The sequence below is a fragment of the Choloepus didactylus genome, chromosome 5, assembly GCF_015220235.1.
Source record: "Choloepus didactylus isolate mChoDid1 chromosome 5, mChoDid1.pri, whole genome shotgun sequence".
Lineage (NCBI taxonomy): Eukaryota > Metazoa > Chordata > Mammalia > Pilosa > Megalonychidae > Choloepus > Choloepus didactylus.
Genome location: NC_051311.1, coordinates 47,805,195 through 47,819,387, shown reverse-complemented (window position 1 = coordinate 47,819,387; position 14,193 = coordinate 47,805,195).

Here is a 14,193-nt window from a genome sequence, read left to right as displayed (position 1 = left end):
AATTACAAATCATCATGATCAAATGGGGTTTATCCCAGGAATACAAGCTTGGATTATCACTTGAAAATCAATATAACTCACCATATTACCAAGCTGAAAAAACAAATCATATGATCATCTCAATAGATGTTGAAAAGCATTTGACACAATCCAACATGCATTTCTGATAAAAGCTCTCAGCAAAGGCAGAATAGATAAATTTGATAAAAGGCACCTACAAAGAACCTACATATAACATCATAATTAATAGTGAAAGAGCAAATGCTTTCCCTCTAAAATTGTAACAAATCAAGAAGGTCCATTTTCACAATTTCTATGCAACATTGTCCTACAGGTACTATGCAATGCAATAAGGCAAGAAAAAAAATAAAATTCTTAGATTGGAAAGAAAGAAGCACAACTATTTTTATTCACAGGTGATATGATCACCTATGTAGAATATCTGATGAAATTTTCAAAATGGCTAATAGAACTAACCAATAAGTGAGTTTAACAAGGTTGCAAATTACAAGATGAATATTCCAAAAAAATCTGTTGTTTCTATACACTATAAACAAAAATCAAAAATTTATATTTAATATAGTATCAAAAATATGAAATACTTGTGGAAAAATCTGACACAACATGTGGAGTCCAGATTTTGAGAACTTCAAAACATTTCCAAAAAAAATCAATAAGACTTAAATACATGAGAGATACAATATATTAATGGGTGTGAAAACTCAGTATTTTTAAGTGTATCAGGATTTTGATTGAAATCCTAATCAAAGTTACATCAGGTTTTGTTTGTTTTTGTTTGTTTGTTTTTGTTTTTTTTGTAGCAATTGGCATGCTGATTCTAAAATTCACATGAAAATGTAAAAGACCTAGACTAGCCAAAACAACTTTGAAAAAGATGAACAAAGTTGGAGGACTAGCATACATTATAAGTCTACAGTAATTAAAAGAGTATGCTATTGGATAAAGATAGACATATAAATCAATGAAACAGAATAGCAAATCAAAAAAATGATCCATGAATATTTGGACAACTAATTTTTGACAAAGTTGGGAAAGGCAGTGAAATGGACAGAGGTTCTAGAGCAATTGACTAGCCATATGTAATAATAAAAACAGTAATAACAATAATAATAATAAACTAAGACATTTCATATGATCATCTCAATAGATGTAGAAAAAGCATTTGAAAAAATCCAACATCCATTTCTGAGGAAAACTCTCAGCAAAGGAGGAGTAAAAGAGAAACCCAACTCAATACAAAAAAGTTACAGATAACATCTGTAACATACTTACCTTACACCGCCTGCAGATACTCACTCACAATGGCTCATAAACCTAAATGGATATGCCAAAACTATTAACCTTTTAGAAGAAATACAGGAGAACATCTTAGTGATCTTGGCTTGTCAAAAATTACTTAGAACACAAAAAGCATGAACTCTAAAAGAAAAAAAACCTAAATTGAACTTCATCAAAATTAATAACTTGATGTTCAAAAGACACTATTAAAGACATGAAAAGTTAAGCCACAGTCTGGTAAAAAAAAAAAAAAAAAAACTTTCCAAAACACTTATTCAATAAAAGAATTGTATCTAGAAATATAAACTCAACAATAAGAAGGCAACCTGATGAAAAATATGAGAAGTTGAAATGGATACTTCATCAAAAAGTAAATAGATTGCAAATAAGCACATGAAAGGATGCTCAACGATAGTCATCACTAGGGAAATAGAAATGAAAGCCACAATGAGATACTGCTAAAGATAATGGCAAATTAAAAAGACTTACTATACCAAGTATTGGTGAAATTATGAAGCAACTGAAACTCTCATATGCTGCCTGTGGAAATGTAAACTGCTACAACCATTTTATAAAACAGTTTGTCAGTTTCTTAAAATGTTCAATATATACATGAACCACATGACCTAACCATCCCCCCTCCTAGGAATGCTAGGAATGTACAGAAAGAAAGAGAGAGAGAGAGAGAGGGAAGGAGGGAAGGAAGGAAGGAAGGAAGGAAGGCAGGCAGGCAGGAAGGCAGGCAGGCCCTGGACCACACAAGGACACATATATTCATAACAGCTTTATTTTTATAACAGTCAAAAAATGGAAACAGCCCAAATGTCTATCAACAGGGGAATGAATAAAGAAATTATGGTTTCTCCATACAATGGAATAATATTCAGCAACAGAAAAACTATCATGCAACAACTTGTATACATCTCAAAGTAATCATGCTGAAAAAAGTAGCCAGACAGAAAAAGAATACACAGTATATGATTCCATTTTGTACAATTCTAGCAAATGCAAGGTAACCTATAATAGCAGAAAGCCATATATCAGTGGTTACCTTAGAGACAAGGATGTAGGGAGGGATGGGATTATAAAGGGGCAAAAGGAAACTTTGGAGTGATATATAAACTCATTATCTTAATTATGGTGATGGCATCCCAGGTTTACCTGTGTTGAAATTCATCACACTGTCCATATTAAATATGTTCAGTTTATTGTGCATCTAATGTACCTTAACAAAATTATAAAAGAAAGAATATATATTTTTAATTCAGTATCTGGACGATGAAATACCACTGAAGGCATTTGAGCAGGAAAGTACATAATTAAAATAGTATGTTAATTCTGTACACAGAATTTCTATGAGGACAGCTGTGTAGATTAGGGTCAACAGCTAGGTGGCTACTGAATAACTTATAAATGAGCTAATAAAGGTCACAGCTGAAACTCTCAAAGGAAAATGGAAATAAAATGATAAAAGTAGAAGATCCTGTTTAGAGAAAATTAACTAGTCTTAAGAGCCTATTTCATTTAAGAGATTGAGTCTAACAGAATAACTGAAGATAAAGAGCAAACCTTAGAGAATGATTTATACTATTAATAGATAATCAATCTTCCAGGAGATAACTTGGCTTTCATCCAACCGTACAGTGAGGCACTACTCAGGAATTCCAAACTGATACAACTTCACAATGAACTAGAGAGAAATAATTGTGTTTTTTTGTTTTTTTTTTCTGAGGCCTTCCCAAAAAGACAAGCAAGTGAGTTTACAATTCATGTGACCAGGCAAAGCTTCATTAAACCCCTTTTAAACATGCCCATTCTTTTGCCAAATTTCCACTCGATACCAGCCACCTCCTCTTTCATCCCACAGCCACTCCTATCTTTCTTATTGTCCCAGTAAGTCCACTTCTTAAAAAGCATATGCAGCAAAACAAAAGTAAAATAGTAAAAAAGTAAAACAGCAAGCTTAATTCTTGCTGATATTACCTTCTTCTCACCTGAGGCAACTCATCAAAGTATTTAGTAGAAAAATTAAGTCTCTATCCAGGGAGAATTCTGCCACTTAGAAAATAAGATTTTCTCCTTTTCATTACCCTCAAAAATTACAGGGATGCATTTTGGAGAGAGGGGGCGTAAGTAATTAGTGTCCTGATCTTGAAGGTCCAATTCCATGATAAAAGTTAAAGCAGAAGACTGGATATTTAATGAAGCATCAAAACTAATCATAGTGATTTGGGAGTTATCTTCATAGAGTTAATAGTTAAAATGCTTGGAATGGATGACACCTCAAGAGTAACAAGTAAAGGAAAAAGAACAAAGTTTCCAAAACAGAACATACTAAAAATCCACTTTTAGGAAACAGAAGGGGAAAATTTTGAAAAAGGAAGACGGTACTCTTAAAGGTAAGAAGAGAAATGCCTTGGTGCCTTGGAAGGTGAGGGAAGACAGTAATTAAAGAGACGCCAATAGGATTTAAAAGGATACAAAAAGGTCAGATAAAATTAGGAGTGAGTAAAACCACTCCTAACATCATTGATTACAGGAGTTGAGAAGAACAAATGTAGAGGGCTAGTTTGACAGGTTTAGGGGTGAAGAGAATAAGGGTGGAGACAGAATAAATGGTAGAGTTGAGTAAAATCTTTCATTCCATGAAAAATGCAATCTCATTATGTTTGAAAGCCAAGAGGAAGAAATCTATGAAGAAAGGAAGATTGAAGATGTTGAAGAGTGAAGATAATCAAGGAAAAAGGAAGCAAGAGGAAATGAATTTTGGGGCTGCAAAAGAGGGGAATTTCTTCCTCTGAAATAGGAAGAAAAGAATGGAAAAAAATGTTTGAGATAAAGACTGGCAATGAAAAATGCCAATACACATATGGAAAGATGCTTAAACTAACTAATGACCAATGAAATGTGAATTAAAAAAAAATAGATACCATTTCACCCATCAGATTGGCGTAACTAAAAAAAGGACCAAAAGCATTGATGTTGGTGAGCACCTGGGGAAACACATAATCTCATACTCTGCTGCAGTGTAAACAGCAACAGTCTTTTTTTTTTTTTTTTTTTTTTTTAATCATCATTTTATTGAGATATATTCACATACCACGCAGTCATACAAAACAAATTGTACTTTCGATTGTTTACAGTACCATTACATAGTTGTACATTCATCACCTAAATCAATCCCTGACACCTTCATTAGCACACACACAAAAATAAGAATAATAATTAGAGTGAAAAAGAGCAATTGAAGTAAAAAAGAACACTGGGTACCTTTGTCTGTTTGTTTCCTTCCCCTACTTTTCTACACATCCATCCATAAACTAGACAAAGTGGAGTTTGGTCCTTATGGCTTTCCCAATCCCATTGTCACCCCTCATAAGCTACATTTTTATACAACTGTCTTCGAGATTCATGGGTTCTGGGTTGTAGTTTAATAGTTTCAGGTATCCACCACCAGCTACCCCAATTCTTTAGAACCTAAAAAAGGTTGTCTAAAGTGTGCATAAGGGTGCCCACCAGAGTGATCTCTCGGCTCGTTTTGGAATCTCTCTGCCACTGAAGCTTATTTCATTTCCTTTCACATCCCCCTTTTGGTCAAGAAGATGTTCTCCATCCCACGATGCCGGGTCTACATTCCTCTCCGGGAGTCATATTCCACGTTGCCAGGGAGATTCACTCCCCTGGGTGTCTGGTCCCACGTAGGGGGGAGGGCAGTGATTTCACCTTTCAAGTTGGCTTAGCCAGAGAGAGACAGGGCCACATCTGAGCAACAAAGAGGCATTCAGGAGGAGACTCTTAGGCACAAATATAGGGAGGCCTAGCCTCTCCTTTGCAGCAACCGTCTTCCCAAGGGTAAAACTTATGGTAGAGGGCTCAACCCATCAAACCACCAGTCCCCTATGTCTGTGGTCATGTTAGCAACCATGGAGGTGGGGTAGGCGAATACCCCTGCATTCTCCACAGGCTCCTCAAGGGGGCACTACATCTTTTTTTTTTTTTTTTCCTTGTTTGTCTTTTTTCTTTTTTTTTTTTTTTTTAACTTTCCCTTCTTTTTTAAATCAACTGTATGAAAAAAAAAAGTTAAAAAGAAAACAAACATACAATAAAAGAACATTTCAAAGAGACCATAACAAGGGAGTAAGAAAAAGACAACTAACCTAAGATAACTGCTTAACTTCCAACATGTTCCTACTTTACCCCAAGAAAGTTACATAATATAGCAACATTTCAGTGAACTTGTTCCTACTACATCCATCAGAAATTAACAGACCATAGTCATTTCTGGGCATCCCCAGAACGTTAAATAGCTTATCTGTTCTTCTTGGACTATTGTTCCCCCTTCCTTAATTGCTCTCTACTGCTAGTTCCCCTACATTCTACATTATAAACCATTTGTTTTACATTTTTCAAAGTTCACATTAGTGGTAGCATATAATATTTCTCTTTTTGTGCCTGGCTTATTTCGCTCAGCATTATGTCTTCAAGGTTCATCCATGTTGTCATATGTTTCACCAGATCATTCCTTCTTACTGCCGCGTAGTATTCCATCGTGTGTATATACCACATTTTATTTATCCACTCATCTGTTGAAGGACATTTGGGTTGTTTCCATCTCTTGGCAATTGTGAATAATGCTGCTATGAACATTGGCGTGCAGATATCTGTTCGTGTCACTGCTTTCCGATCTTCCGGGTATATACCGAGAAGTGCAATCGCTGGATCGAATGGTAACTCTATATCTAGTTTTCTAAGGAACTGCCAGACTGACTTCCAGAGTGGCTGAACCATTATACAGTCCCACCAACAATGAATAAGTGTTCCAATTTCTCCACATCCCCTCCAGCATTTGTAGTTTCCTGTTTGTTTAATGGCAGCCATTCTAACCGGTGTTAGATGGTATCTCATTGTGGTCTTAATTTGCATCTCTCTAATAGCTAGTGAAGCTGAACATTTTTTCATGTGTTTCTTGGCCATTTGTATTTCCTCTTCAGAGAACTGTCTTTTCATATCTTTTGCCCATTTTATAATTGGGCTGTCTGTACTATTGTCATTGAGTTGTAGGATTTCTTTGTATATGCAAGATATCAGTCTTTTGTCAGATACATGGTTTCCAAAAATTTTTTCCCATTGAGTTGGCTGCCTCTTTACCTTTTTGAGAAATTCCTTTGAGGTGCAGAAACTTCTAAGCTTGAGGAGTTCCCATTTATCTATTTTCTCTTTTGTTGCTTGTGCTTTGGGTGTAAAGTCTAGGAAGTGGCCGCCTAATACAAGGTCTTGAAGATGTTTTCCTACATTATCTTCTAGGAGTTTTATGGTACTTTCTTTTATATTGAGATCTTTGGTCCATTTTGAGTTAATTTTTGTGTAGGGGGTGAGGTAGGGGTCCTCTTTCATTCTTTTGGATATGGATATCCAACTCTCCCAGCCCCATTTGTTGAAAAGACCATTATGGCTCAGTTCGGTGACTTTGGGGGCCTTATCAAAGATCAGTCGGCCATAGATCTGAGGGTCTATCTCTGAATTCTCAATTCGATTCCATTGATCTATATGTCTATCTTTGTGCCAGTACCATGCTGTTTTGGCAACTGTGGCTTTATAATAAGCTTCAAAGTCAGGGAGTGTAAGTCCTCCCACTTCGTTTTTCTTTTTTAGAGTGTCTTTAGCAATTCGAGGCATCTTCCCTTTCCAAATAAATTTGATAACTAGCTTTTCCAAGTCTGCAAAGTAGGTTGTTGGAATTTTGATTGGGATTGCATTGAATCTGTAGATGAGTTTGGGTAGAATTGACATCTTAATGACATTTAGCCTTCCTATCCATGAACATGGAATATTTTTCCATCTTTTAAGGTCCCCTTCTATTTCTTTTAGTAGAGTTATGTAGTTTTCTTTGTATAGGTCTTTTACATCTTTGGTTAAGTTTATTCCTAGGTACTTGATTTTTTTAGTTGCTATTGAAAATGGTATCTTTTTCTTGAGTGTCACTTCAGTTTGTTCATTTCTAGCATATAGAAACATTACTGACTTATGTGCATTAATCTTGTATCCCGCTAATTTGCTAAATTTGTTTATTAGCTCTAGTAGGTGTATCGTCGATTTCTCAGGGTTTTCTAGATATAAGATCATATCATCTGCAAACAATGACAGTTTTACTTCTTCTTTTCCAATTTGGATGCCTTTTATTTCTTTGTCTTGCCGGATTGCCCTGGCTAGCACTTCCAGCACAATGTTGAATAACACTGGTGACAGCGGGCATCCTTGTCTTGTTCCTGATCTTAGAGGGAAGGCTTTCAGTCTCTCACGATTGAGTACTATGCTGGCTGTGGGTTTTTCATATATGCTCTTTATCATGTTGAGGAAGTTTCCTTCAATTCCTACCTTTTGAAGTGTTTTTATCAAAAAGGGATGTTGGACTTTGTCAAATGCTTTTTCAGCATCTATTGAGATGATCAATTGATTTTTCCCTTTCGAGTTTTTAATGTGTTGTAATACATTGATTGTTTTTCTTATGTTGAACCATCCTTGCATGCCTGGAATGAACCCCACTTGGTCATGGTGTATGATTTTTTTAATGTGTCTTTGGATTCGATTTGCAGGTATTTTGTTGAGGATTTTTGCATCTATATTCATTAGGGAGATTGGCCGGTAGTTTTCCTTTTTTGTAGCATCTTTGCCTGGTTTTGGTATTAGATTGATGTTAGCTTCATAAAATGAGTTAGGTAGTATTCCATTTTTTTCAATGTTTTGAAAGAGTTTGAGTAAGATTGGTGTCAGTTCTTTCTGGAAAGTTTGGTAGAATTCCCCTGTGAAGCCATCTGGCCCTGGGCATTTATTTGTGGGAAGATTTTTGATGACTGATTGGATCTCTTTGCTTGTGATGGGTTGGTTGAGGTCTTCTATTTCTTCTCTGGTCAGTCTAGGTTGTTCATATGTTTCCAGGAAATTGTCCATTTCTTCTACATTATCCAGTTTGTTGCCATACAGTTGTTCATAATATCCTCTTATAATTTTTTTAATTTCTTCAGGATCTGCAGTTATGTCACCTTTTTCATTCATTATTTTGTTTATATGGGTTTTCTCTCTTTTTGATTTTGTCAGTCTAGCTAGGGGCTTGTCAATCTTGTTGATCTTCTCAAAGAACCAACTTTTGGTGATATTTATCCTCTCTATTGTTTTTTTGTTCTCTATGTCATTTATTTCTGCTTTAATCCTTGTTATTTCTTTTCTTCTACTTGGTTTAGGATTGGTTTGCTGTTCATTTTCTAGCTTCTTCAGTTGATCCATTAGTTCTTTGATTTTGGCTCTTTCTTCCTTTTTAATATATGCGTTTAGTGCTATAAATTTCCCCCTCAGCACTGCTTTTGCTGTATCCCATAGGTTTTGGTATGTTGTGTTGTCATTTTCATTCGTCTCTATATATTTAGCAATTTCTCTTGCTATTTCTTCTTTAACCCACTGATTGTTTAGGAGTGTGTTGTTTAACCTCCAGGTATTTGTGAATTTTCTAAGTCTCTGATGGTTATTGACTTCTAATTGTATTCCATTGTGGTCAGAGAATGTGCTTTGAATAATTTCAATCTTTTTAAATTTATTGAGGCTTGTTTTGTGTCCCAGCATATGATCTATTCTGGAGAAAGTTCCGTGAGCACTAGAAAAGTATGTGTATCCTGGTGATTTGGGATGTAATGTCCTGTAGATGTCTGTTAAATCTAATTCATTTATCAGATTGTTTAGGTTTTCAATTTCCTTATTGGATCTTCTGTCTGGTTGATCTATCTATAGGAGAGAGTGATGTGTTGAAGTCTCCCACAATTATTGTGGAAACATCAATTGCTTCCTTTAGTTTTGCCAGTGTTTCTCTCATGTATTTTGTGGCACCTTGATTGGGTGCATAGACATTTACGATTGTTATTTCTTCTTGCTGAATTGCCCCTTTTATTAGTATGTAGTGGCCTTTGTCTCTCAAAACATCCCTGCATTTGAAGTCTATGTTATCTGAGATTAATATTGCTACACCTGCTTTCTTTTGGCTGTAGCTTGCATGAAATATTTTTTTCCATCCTTTCACTTTCAGTTTCTTTGTGTCCCTGTGTCTAAGATGAGTCTCTTGTATGCAACATATTGATGGTTCGTTATTTTTGATCCATTCTGCGAATCTATATCTTTTAATTGGGGAGTTTAATCCATTTACATTCAACGTTAAAACCGTGAAGGCATTTCTTGAATCGGCCATCTTATCCTTTGGTTTATGTTTGCCATATTTTTCCCTCTCTCTATTAATATCCTTTATTGTACCCATACCGAATCTCTTTAGTACTGAACCTTTCTCCAAGTCTCTCTGTCCTGTCTTTGTTTCTCTGTCTGTAGGGCTCCCTTTAGTATCTCCAGTAGGGCAGGTCTCTTGTTAGCAAATTCTCTCAGCATTTCTTTGTCTGTGAAAAATTTAAGCTCTCCCTCAAATTTGAAGGAGAGCTTTGCTGGATAAAGTATTCTTGGCTGGAAATTCCTCTCACTCAGAATTTTAAATATATCGTGCCACTGCCTTCTTGCCTCCATGGTGGCTGCTGAGTAGTCACTACTTAGTCTTATGCTGTTTCCTTTGTATGTGGTGAATTGCTTTTCTCTTGCTGCTTTCAGAACTTGCTCCTTCTCTTCTATGTTTGACAGTGTGATCAGTATATGTCTCGGAGTGGGTTTTTTTGGATTTATTCTATTTGGAGTTCGCTGAGCATTTATGATTTGTGTATTTATGTTGTTTAGAAGATTTGGGAAGTTTTCCCCAACAATTTCTTTGAATACTCTTCCTAGACCTTTACCCTTTTCTTCCCCTTCTGGGACACCAATGAGTCTTATATTTGGGCGTTTCATATTATCTATCATATCCCTGAGGTCCATTTCGAGTTTTTCAATTTTTTTCCCCATTCTTTCTTTTATGCTTTCATTTTCCATTCTGTCATCTTCCAGGTCACTGATTCGTTGTTCAACTTCCTCTAGTCTTGTACTATGAGTGTCCAGAATCTTTTTAATTTGGTCAACAGTTTCCTTAATTTCCATAAGATCATCCATTTTTTTATTTAGTCTTGCAATGTCTTCTTTATGCTCTTCTAGGGTCTTCTTGATTTCCTTCATATCCCGTACTATGGTCTCATTGTTCATCTTTAGTTCTTTGAGTAGCTGCTCTAGGTGCTGTGTCTCTTCTGGTCTTTTGATTTGGGTGCTTGGGCTTGGGTTATCCATATCGTCTGGTTTTTTCATATGCTTTATAATTTTCTGTTGTTTTTGGCCTCGTGGCATTTGCTGAACTTGATAGGGTTCTTTTAGGGTTTGTAGACCTATTGAAGTCCTTATCTCTAATTTATCAGATCTACAGCTTCGTGGAGTACACTTTCTCTAACTAACCAGCAGGTGGCGTCCACGAGCCACCTGTTCTCCACAAGCCAGTTCTCCCCTGCTTAGCCTTTTTGGTGAGTGGGGGAGTGAGTCTTGTGGGGCCCAATTGGTGTACCAAGCTTGCGTGTGTAGTTGGTGTTGCCTGCCCTGTATGTGGGGCGTGTTTCTGGGCAGTCGGGGAGGGGGGTGGCCCTAACAATCAAATCTCCCTGATGATCCTAGAGTTTTAAAGCTGCTGCAAAAGTCTAATCCTTCAGTTCAGTCCTGCCACAGTTTGTCTCCGCCACTGACCCACAAGTCTTTGGTATTGGTGTATGGCTCCTGAGACTTGCAAGTGGGCCCCTCTTCCAGGCCGTGCACCCCGGGTCCTCTGTTGAGGGATGACTGTGCTATGTCACAGTTGAGTGCCGTCCCCCCGGGGCAGTTCTGGGCTGCTGGGCTGTGTAGGGAGGCTCCCAGTCTGCTCAAATGATGGCTGAATGGGGCTTTGTTAATTCACACTGCTCCACCTTCCCAGCTCTGGGACATTCAGCTGAGGTTGCAGGGAAGGCTAATATCCACGCCCAGTTTTGTGGTGTGTGCCTGTTATTTGAAGCACTTCCGTCACACTGGGTTGTCTGGGGCAGCTCTGGGCTATGGGGCTGGTGATGGGCAGGAGTGTTTCCTGTCCACCAGGATGGTGGCTGTGAGCGGACACCCCCCTTTTCTTGGGAAGTTATGTTGTTTAGTGAATTTTGTCAGCCACTGGATTATTGCCTTTTGTCTCAGAGCTCTCTTAGTTCTGCTCTTGACTTGACGTGCCCAAATTGCAATTCTTTGAAGCTTTCTGTATTGGGCTTCTTAGAGTAATTGTTTTAGAAAAAGAAAAAAGGATTTAAAAAAAAAAAAAAAAAAAAAAAAAAAAAGGGCCCTCCTCAGAGATCTAATGGGTTATTGAAATGCTAATAGACAAAGCAACCAGGGCCATTAAGGAAAGGTCCACAGGGCAGAGAGATCAGCTTTTCTTCAGGATTTGCATATGCGCCTCAAGGCCTGAGCTCCGCCCTTCCCCTTTCTGTGTTCACCAGAACTCCAAAAATCCTCTGCTTTTATTTTGGAGTTTTTCGTGTTGTTTTTTTTCTATGCCTGTCTCCTCTCTGCTGGGCTGGCTGCTCTCAGAGTCTCTGGTGTCTGGTCTCAGTCTATCTATGGTTGGAGTTTGAATCAGTAGAATGAGTTTCCGATAAGAGCAGCCACTGCAGTTCTCCCTTCTCCTTCCCGGAGCTGACAGCCCCTCCTCCCCCAGGACTGAGCCTGGCAGGGAGGGGCGCGGGTCCCCTGGCCGCAAAAACTTACAGATTTCGCTGATCTCAGCAGTTCCACGTTTTCATGAGTGTTGTATGAAGTATGCCCAAAGACAGATTGCTCTGTGGTGTCCAGTCCACGCAGTTCCTGGCTTTTTACCTACTTTCCTGGAGGAGTAACTAAAACTTACAGCTCACCAGTCTGCCATCTTGCCCCGCCTCCCCCAGCAACAGTCTTTATGGAGGACAAGTTGACAAAGTTTACTTAAAATACACATAGTATTTTGCTCAACAATTCACTTAAAAGAAATAATTCCATAAAAATATATGTACATGTGGACAAAGAGATGTTTGTCAGGTTGCATGTTATGGCATTGTTTATAAATGGCCAAATATAGGAAATTTGTAAACATCCATCAGTAACAGACTGGACAAATAAATACAACATGCAGTGTTATGCAACAGTTAAAATGAATGAAATAGAGCAATATGTGGTAACATGGAAAAATTCCCAAGACATGTTAAAGAAAAAAAATCAAGTTGCCAATGATATGTATAAAGCAATATGATTTATATTAAAACACATTCACAAACACATACACAAAACACATATATATGTATACAAATATGTATAAACACATACACATACATATACATACACATATTCATTCATTCAAACAATAGTAATTGGGTGCTTGGTGTACATCCCAAGGTGGCTTATTCTAGTAGGGGATGCAAGCATATATATATATAGAAAAAGGGTTGGAAAGTTGCACACCCAATTGATAATAGTGGTTATTTTTGAGAAAGAGAACAGGAGAGGAAAGCACTGAGATCCTTTTGTTTTCATTTTGGTGTTCATATTTTTATGATGTAGATGTATTTATATAGTGTGTATTAAGTACTATCAATTGACTATGTACCTGAGTCTCAGTCTACTTCACTTATTTTAAGCAGATAAAGGGAATTAAGTCCATTAGACTAAAGCCCTATCATCTTTTTCTTCAATCCACCATAAACAGCTATTGATAACAGCATCAAAAAACATGCCAGTATGATTCAGACTGGTAGAAAGTCTGGGCGTCCAGTGAGGAATGAATAAATAGAAAGAGACCAAAAGAATGAGGTGAGTAAATGATTGAATACAGGGAGAAAGACTATGTGGATTGGGAATGCTGAAAGAAAAAGTGCTGAGAAAGAATTGTCTTGTAAGGTAATAGATTTCAGTGTTTGGACCAAGTAGTGTAAGATCTAAGATTTGGGGATGGGGGGGTTACTCAATAGATGGATTGTCCTCATAAATGAATATAAGAGGGGGAGAATAGAGAAAAGAACATCAGTCATTACTGAAGTCATCTTTGGATAGGAAAAGGGGTCAGCAGAGGATGCTAAATTACAGATTCCCACAGCGTTGTGGACATAAAAGCCAAAAATAACGACTAGCATAGTAAGGATGATGGAGATGACCAAGTACAGTCAGTCCCACAGCCATCCGCTATGTTCCCTCCTATGGTGCTGTTTTTGAAGAGCTCACAATGGGAGAGAAGGGTAGAGGTGCAGTATCTAAAGAGGAGAGGGTGTTTTAGACAGGACAAAGATGTGAATCTAGAAAAAGGGTGAGTGAAAAAGAGAACAGTGTGTACAACCTAGCAGATACTCAACATATGATGTGAAGGACAATGGGGATGAGACTTGGCACTATCAACAAGCTGGCTAATAAGCCAAGCCAAAACTGCCTGAGTAAGGGTGGTGCACTGAGCTCTGGGTGTGGTTAATTGGGATAATGGAAACATTTGAGCAGACAGTTAAAAGGAGGCCCATTTAGAGGAAAGTCAGAATGGGAACTGGGATGTCCAGTTGCCGTCACTTGCCTTCACTCTGAAATCAAGGTGCATCAAAGTGGGAAAATCAAGTTCAAGAGGGGAGAGGCCAATGTACATGCACGCACACACACACACACACTTTCTCTCATCACACACCCTAAGATTCCAAATGTAATATTTGTGATGAGTCACACCAACAGCAACAATGACTTGACCTGTCAGGTATGTTTATTCCTGACTTCTAAGAGCAGTGAGTATGTGAGAAATTGTCAGATATCTCTGTTTAAAATCTTGGTGTGTTCTGTTAAAGGGTATGTGCTAGATTGCAATTGAATTCTCTCTTTATTAAAGGAGGTTGAGACGGAAGCAAGTTGGAAAAATAGTTACTAAAGGAAGTGTCT